We start from the raw sequence: 8,936 nt of genomic DNA on the forward strand, positions 1-8,936 counted from the left end.
TCATGACTAATCCAAAACTGAAAACAGATCCAGCCTAACGTTCATAGATTTTGCGTTATGAACGAAAATTGAGAAATTGTCATTTTCAATGAAGCTGAATAACTCGTTTATTTGAACTCGCATTCGAAATCCGTTGTTACATTCTACAGGCACTTTTTTATGAAGAATTCGAATATGATATCATTAAATTTTTTTATCCAGTCATTTTCGAGATACGACAGGGATCTCCGATTTTTTAAATGTAAACTATAGTTGAAAATTCTCTCATTCTGCTGCAATTTTTTTGCTGATTTCAAAAATGTATCATATGTTGCTATTCACATTAATATAACATAAGAAAAAAAATTCAATACTTTTTCTTGCTTTTCGATTCACTGTTGAATTTTTAGTAGGCTGGCGTAACCATAGCAACCGTTGAATATGCATTATATTTTGTGAACCTAAGCCTCTATGATTGAAATCACGGATTGCTGAATAAATATTTCGATGATTAATTCGCCATCGTCTGTTCTCGCGATGTTTGGCATGCTTATCTTACGATGGTTTACAATTCGAATACTACCGTGGACAGACGTACCTATTTTTCATCATCTTACTTTTGTAAAAATCATAATTATAGACAGCTTTCGTATTTTATTTATATTACTGACTCTTTAAGTTTCTTTCACGAATATAAAAACGATAATTGAATAAATTTTCTTCTTTAATAATCAAACGAAAGTCTTTTACTCTCTTTTAAAGGATATCGATCTCGATATATAAAAGAAATAATTATTCGACAGTCTGTGATCCCTATCACACAAGGTTGAGTTCACATAGGATTATGTGGAGTTCACAAACCATAATGCATTTTCAACGGTCGCTATGGTTACGCTAGCCTACTAAAAATTCAACAGTGAATCGAAAAGCAGGATAAAGTATTGAATTTTTTTTCTTATGTTATATTCATGTGAATAGCGACATATGATACATTTTTGAAATCAGCAAAAAAATTGCAGCAGAATGAGAGAATTTTCAACTATAGTTTACATTTAAAAAATCGGAGATCCTTGTCGTATCTCGAAAATGACTGGATGAAAAAATTTAATGATATCATATTCGAATTCTTCATAAAAAAGTGCCTGTAGAATGTAACAACGGATTTCGAATGCGAGTTCAAATAAACGAGTTATTCAGCTTCATTGAAAATGACAATTTCTCAATTTTCGTTCATAACTCAAAATCTATGAACGTTAGGCTGGATCTGTTTTCAGTTTTGGATTAGTCAAGAAAAAAGAGCTCGAGAATGTGTCGTCTGTTTTCTTCTAGCTGCTATAGTTCTTGAGATCCCTTCAGTAGACAACGAATTTTGCCCACCCTGTACATAGTTGAAAATTGGTGTTAATAAAATCTGGTATTTCACCCCTATTTCTTGAAAATAATCATTAATATTTGAATAAGTCGTGATTTTTCAGGTGAGAAATATAACTTATTAGTTATAATATGTACCTACCCATATTATGTCCCCTTTCTTTGTATTACTATGTTTCTTTTGTAGGTACTATAGGTCTGAAGATGAGGAGCTGTTAGCTTCTACGAAAACGGTCACCAGTCACCATCTTATTAAACAATTGGGAAGATTCTTTGTTGTGGATAGAGCCCATAAAAATCCGAGGTTAGACATCAATTTTGTAGAAATTTAGAAATAACCATTATCTCGAAAAACTTGATTTACACGCATGCTTTGCCTTTAGTGGATTTCGTTTGGTTTATCTAACATTCAATTGTAATTTTTTTATGTTGATATCGTTTATTTATTGATGAAATAAACCTATTATTATTATAACTTAGGTAAAACACTGATATTCTGAACGGTCATGACTTGGTGGTTCGTTATTATGTTATTGTTATTGTTATTCAGTTCAGATGCTTCAAACTCCCAATTGACCAGGGAATCAAATAAGCGTAACTGGCCTTTCTCAGAAGTTTCACTTCATGAAATTCAATGAGGCTCGGAAATGATGCCAAATCCAACTATGTTGTTGCCCTCTTCGCAGATAAGATATTCAAATCTGCTGCGAGATCACAGGATAAATCCAATATTTCTGTGAATTAAATTTTTTCGAAGTAATGTCGTATTCATGTTTTGCGTCGTAAAAAGCCCGGGGTACTGAAACCTTCGATATAAGGGAAGTTGAGATTTTACATTTTACCAGCCTGTCTATTTCGACGACCGAGAGAGTGCTAGCTCCAGGATGTACTGAAAAACTTATAGTAGGTAGAAGTGGAAGCGAATTAATTAACGTTAAAATGGACTTTCATGTTTTAAATATCTTTTTCGTCGAACTGATCAAAAAATTACATTTTACGTACTAATTTTCTACGAAAAATCAATTATTTTTGCAGGCGAGTACTTTTCGTACTAATTCACTTTTCGTCCGGCTGTTCGTCACTAAGCAATACATTAGATCCCGGATTGAATCAATTTTGTGAATACAGAATTTGATGAAAACATAAGTGCCTGTAACAATAACTGTCATTTGATGTTGTCAAATTAATTCTTCGAGAAATCGGCTAGATTTTAACATTTTTACCAGTGAATTAGATACGGGGTCTGAATGTTAGTGTACCGGGTGATTGTTTATGTATTACCCAATAGCTATCTCAGTCCATATTGGTCGTACGAAAACGTTCGAATGAGCAAATTTGTAGTATTTTTTATGGGCATTAAGAATTCAGTATTAGGAAATGCATTAAAGCTTCGTAAACTTAAAAATTTTATGTGAACTCTTATTTTTTGAATGATACACCCTGTATTTTATTTTCCTAATCGGTAAAGCTCTTTCTTCTGGTTTTAAATATATATACTTTATCGAGGTTATTTTCGGTAATTTTTTGAAAATATAGGTTTTTTCGTCTAAATCTAAGGCAGCTGTAGAACGCCAGTCGAGAATGCTGTGATTTTTTTATACAGAGAATACCTCAATGGAAGATACGATATGTTGATTGGCAGGAACGGGACCATTCTATGGCCTCCTAACAGTCCCGACTTAACCCTATTGGACACTTTTTTATGGGGATATTTGAAATCTGAAGTGTATATGGCCCGTCCGCGAAATATTGAATACATTATAACCAAAATAGAGGAAAAAATTGATAACCTCAATATGTACCACGGCAAAAAACTGCCTATATTGATTCGCCTGCTTGCTATCCTCGGCTACGCCTCGGCTATCAATTTACAGACTCGACTGTAATAGACAGTTTTTCGTCCTTGGTATATTAATATCAACTATTATTTTCAATAACGTACAATAATAACGTCTTTTCTCGATTGAGAGGATTATCGAAAAGTTTTATTTCCTCGCCAAGAAGGAGAAGTGTTGCTGTTACTATGCAAAAGATGAATCGGTTACCATGAACAAAAATTCAAACGTCATTTTTATTCGTTAAAGTTACATTGAATGTACAATTGGTCAATATTGCATTTTTGAAAATTAAAACTGGTAGGATTCTATCTCGGATTATGTTCAAAACAAAGATTATGGAGTAGAAAGATGGGAAACGAGGCGACTAAAGCGATTTGCGCCATCTGTGTGTCAAGCGTGCTTTTAAGACGCCAGGACTGGTTGAAATATTAATTTGAGCTCCACTTGCAGAATAATATGAAATTTTGTAAGATTTCAGACATCCATTTTGATAAAAGAGGTTTTGATTGTTCTGATTCTTGTACCGCTTTTTGTTTATCTAGCTCGTTCTAGTTGCTGATTATCGAATTATTTTGTCTTATTTCTTGGTGAAAACACCAAAATATTGTTCTGAAATTATTGAATGGTGAAGAACTGTGGATCAAATAATAAAATGGATTTTCCGAGATTAAGTTTTTCACTCAACTAAGGAAAATGGGAGCGTAAGTATTAAAACTCGTAACATGTGAATCGGTTATTCATTGATTCTAATTTTCAGTGCTCCGAAGTGGATAAAATTTTCAGGGCGTTAAGACAATGACTTCAGCAAACATTTTACTGCAGGTCAATTGAGAACTGTTCATCCACGTAAATTGTTGTATGCAGAAAGCATTTCTTGCATGAACGGCCTATTAAGGGGGAATTATGATCTTTTTAGGTCCATTCAATGATTATCAATTGCTACTCTTTCAATATATTCAGAAATGCAGAGGTTTTATTGATTTCCATTTGGGAACCGAGTGACTGTCAAATTGTTGTTTGAAAAGTCAAAGTTTTATGAAACCTGCTGTGAGTGTTTTGTTCATTCATTACTCAATTTGTATATTGTGTCATAAAGAGACCATATCATAAGGAAATCATAATAAAGCACCAAGAAACTATACTGACATACAGTTCTTGCATATATGTCTGAGGTCTGTAAGGTTTTATTTTAAGTGTGGTTCTGAAAATTCTATAAATAATACTTACATATGTAAGTAACTGGAATGTTTATACTATGATGGTATATTGAATATTGGTTCATATTATTTTCTGATATATGTATATTTTACAAATTCAACTGAGTTTATTAATTCAAAACAACCTAGTGAAAGCTTCATTTATTTCCCATAATTTCAATTTTTGTGGACTTTTTATAAATTGCTAATAAAAATATAGCATATCTAACAGCGTTTTTCATTGATATCAATTGTTTCCAAACAATGTTTAGATGAAAAATACCATCCTGATCACAAAACAAAACCATACTTTTGTTTTGTTGTCTGTTTTAAAAAACGGAAAACTGTTATTAAAAAGTTTTTCTGTATTGACAGTTACAGTGACTTTATACTCCCGAGTATATAGTATATAGTCACTGTATTGACAGTATGTTTTCAGCGCCATCTCATTGTAAAGCGTGTTTTCACTGGCCAAAATGTAGTCGGTTTTTAGTACTAGAGATATGAGGGCGTTTCCTATCTTTCTACTCTATAATCTTTCGTTCAAAAGCTTATGCTTCAATAGAGTAATCTGAGTTGCTGGTTCCAGGGAATTCGTTGACGCTCAATATTCTACTAGCAATATCATTCTTATTTCGCAGCGAATCCTCGATGTAGCCCTTCTGCTACACTACTTCAACTAGTTGACTCTCAATTCAACGTTGGCTCCTCCATCTATAAGTAGTGTAGCAGAAGTTCACCTCAATAAATAACCTGTGTATTCGTTTGGATGATTAAATTGCAACAAAGTGGCAACCTTTCTTGGAACACTTCCTGTACAATGTATTCCCATCATAGCTCAGTAGCATTTTTCAGATTGATATTTCAAAAAAATTCATTTTCAATGAAATTGTTTGGTCTACACGCAGAGTAGGTTTACTCCGATAAATATTTGGATTATTCTCCCCAATAACTTTGAGTGTTCGAACTTTTCTCGTTTTACTATCAGAAATATTGACTATAATATTATATATTTCCTTTGTCCTCGATATCTGTAGTTTTCATTTTCACGATTTCGAGACATCTGCAGTCACTAGCTACTCTGAATAATAAAACAATCTGAAACAACCACGTGATCAAAATGAAAAAAGAAAATTACTTGAAATATGATAGTTACCTTCAATCCTAAATATGAATCATCCGGTGCTTCAAAGAGAAAATGTTCGAACTCTTCCTTAGAAAAAACTTAGATTTTTTTGCGAAATACCCTTCAGGCACAGTCAGGAAGGCACAGTCCACGTCTCTGTGTCTATGTTCTCACCAGCTTGCAAATGATAACTATACTTCATTCACTTTTATTTTAGCAGTCGGTTGGCCATGGAAATTTGACACATTTCACTCTGTATAGTACGAAAATGTGGGGTTATGAAGCTTGTCAAAACATTTTTGGGTTTTAAATCAACGCTATGTTGCCCGTTCTACGTAAAAGTTTCTGTTATTACGTATTTTATAACAATGTCGAATATCTTCGCAAAATATGTGACGAACATAATTGAAGTTTATGCAAACTGATTGAAAGCATACCAAATCCAGTTATTTGCATGGAAAATACAAGAGATCAGTATAATATCATAATATGCACTAGCTTGAGGAGAGTTGATGTTCGTTATCTTCTTTGGCTTACATCATTTGTAGATTTCAAAAATATTAACTCGAAGATGAAATGTATATGATGCAGTAGTTGGGAATGGGTATCTCCCGAAGGAATTAACAGATAATTACAAGAATATTAAATTCTTCAACAAAAATCATCTTGCATCAATATAAGTAAAAGGAATTGAAGGAAGTTTCAAGTTAAGATGAACTTCACCTTTGAACAAAAATTTCACATGAATAAACAAGTAACAGGGTAATTTGCCCGTATTTGTGGCTATTCATCTTAATACATTGATGTAATAATAATAATTATAGGTATTTATTAGTACCTTAAGACATTTACATTGTATAGGACAAGTCAAATGAAAAATAGAAAAATCCATTTTGGGAACTTATTCTCCGCTGACATTTATCGAAAATCCTGTAGTAAACTTTTCGCATTAATTCACTCAAACATAAAATTCTCGAATGCCACTACTTTTTTGGGTCTCCCAATAGAAGGAAATTCTTTGTCATCCTCTTCATTCACAATCTTTCTGATTGTGTGGAAATATTCAGCTGAAATATATGTCGTTTAGATTCAGATGAAACTTTATATAAATTCTCTTACATTGAATATGTTCGCTACCGTCTGACGTATTGTGGATTTAAGAATATCAGGGTATAACTATTTGAATGAGCGGAACTGAATTTTAAATAGCACTTCCTGAAACCCTGTCTCTTTTTTCAATCACTTTCGGCATTTTCGAATTTTCGTAATAAAAATTGATATTAGTTGTGGCAACGGCGTTATGACATTAACGACATTTCATGAGTGCCAACTTAACTTCGTTCTAGTTACAAAAACTTGAGAAAATTATTTCATGGCCAACCGACTGCTAAAATAAATTTGAATGAAGTATATCAATTATTCTACTTTATCTGTCAGAATGAATTTTGCGTGGCAACCGTATCTAGGTAAATGTTACATAATTCACTCAATTATAACGATCCTGAATGGATAGAATTGTATGCGTAAATGTAACGCAACACAAAAAAGGATATTCAGATATTTATTAATTTCAAAATGTTTGAATATAAAATAACGTATTTCATTCGGAGTAGAAGTGAATTTTCATGGCTTGCTTTCAATTATGATGCCCCAGCTCAATGGGGTTTTTTAATGATTTTTAATTGAAGGGATTAAATTAATTGGGAATTCCAAACAAGCGATACGCCCTCTGGTGTCAATTTTTGTAAATGAAAAGTGAATACACATTTACATGTTTACATGGAGGAAGGGAGAATATTTTGGTGTTTCAATAAAAGTTTTTATAAAAAATATATCTCGATCGGTTGAAAATATCTTAATCTACCTCGTGACAATGGGGAAAGCTTAGTGAAGTTTTCATAATTTGCATCCTTTGAGAAAATCTTCGATTACGACTTTCTTGTGAAAATGTCAGTTTTTACTATTTTCCACGATGAAATGAATGTTTAGTCAATGTTTAAGGACATATGTATCTCGTCCTTATAGCTTATAGCACGGTAAAGTTTTTGTAAATTTCAAATTGGTTACGAAGAACAGAAGGTGAATTTACTAACCTGCACATATAACCTCTAAATGAAAGGATTTACATAAAAACCAATCTGTTTTCCCCAGAGAGAACTTTTTCCACCTAGTAAGTTGATAAACATATAAATTTCGATAACATTCACAAAAAATTCATTTAGAAAATGATTTCTGATTTCCAGTTCAACTTGGACAAGTTTTCTTAGCATCAGTGTTGCATATTTTGCCAATGTATACATGGTGTTTTCTAATTGAATGTCAATATTTATGAGGGTGATTTTTGGGCCCATTTTAAGAAATAAACTTCATATAAACATATGTCCTAAACGTCTGGTCTTTTGAGATACAGGGTGGTAAAGTGAATCAAGAGGCATTTTTTAATGTATCACTTTTTTCTTAATTTCCACCAGTGGCGTTCGTACGTAATTTGACCTACCTATTTTGGCAGACATTGATGGTACGCCACAGATTTTTAATGAAATAAAAATTATTTTTGAAATTCCCAATCATTTATTACCAAAATTTATCACTTGACTTTTTTTAATCCGATTCACGGTTTCCGCTTAAAAAAATGAACACCGTTTCTCTGCATGATCATAGCAATATCCTTAATACATACATATGACAATATCACCATGCAGAGACATACGTAAATTTTATTTTTTAGGTGAAACCCGTTAGTCGGACTAAAAAAATTCAAGAGATCAAATTTGCTCATCCCAGTGGCGTGCCACTGACTGTCTAAATAATACCACCCTGTATCTCAAAAGGTAAGACGTTTAGGACATTTAGTTTTCTTCTTAAAATGGACCGAAAAATCACCCCCATAAATATTGACATTCAATTACACCCTGTATAATGGAGAAGGCAAGATATCACAGTTGTGGCTCTCCATAAAATCAATTTCCTTCTATTATGATCGTGTGAAGAGCCAAGAAGTTCGGAATAAAAAAATATAGCTCCCTTTTATCAGCTAATTCAGAACATAGTCATAAATACTAATACTTTTTGACATTTATTGACCTGAAATTAACACACTTGAATCCTGTTTCGACAACCAAAAAAAAGATTTATTTTACGAAAATCTCAAAATCCCTTTCAAAAATGACAATGAATGCCTTAACTTTTTACTTCGAACTGTCATCACCATGTCGCTGCAATCTACATTTGAATTCCCAATTGAATTCAAATTTCCGAAAACATCTTTTTTTCGGAGGGTAGTAGCTGATGAATTATCAGAAATAAAAATCAAAAACACAAAAATAAATGAAAATGTAGTAATTGATTTCATTAATTATTATGTAGACTACGGAGAAGCATGGCGTAAAAACATCAATCACTTCTAATGAGAAGGGTGTGAATAAA

This window comes from Coccinella septempunctata, chromosome 1 (genome assembly GCF_907165205.1).
Source record: "Coccinella septempunctata chromosome 1, icCocSept1.1, whole genome shotgun sequence".
In the NCBI taxonomy this organism is placed as follows: Eukaryota; Metazoa; Arthropoda; class Insecta; order Coleoptera; family Coccinellidae; genus Coccinella; species Coccinella septempunctata.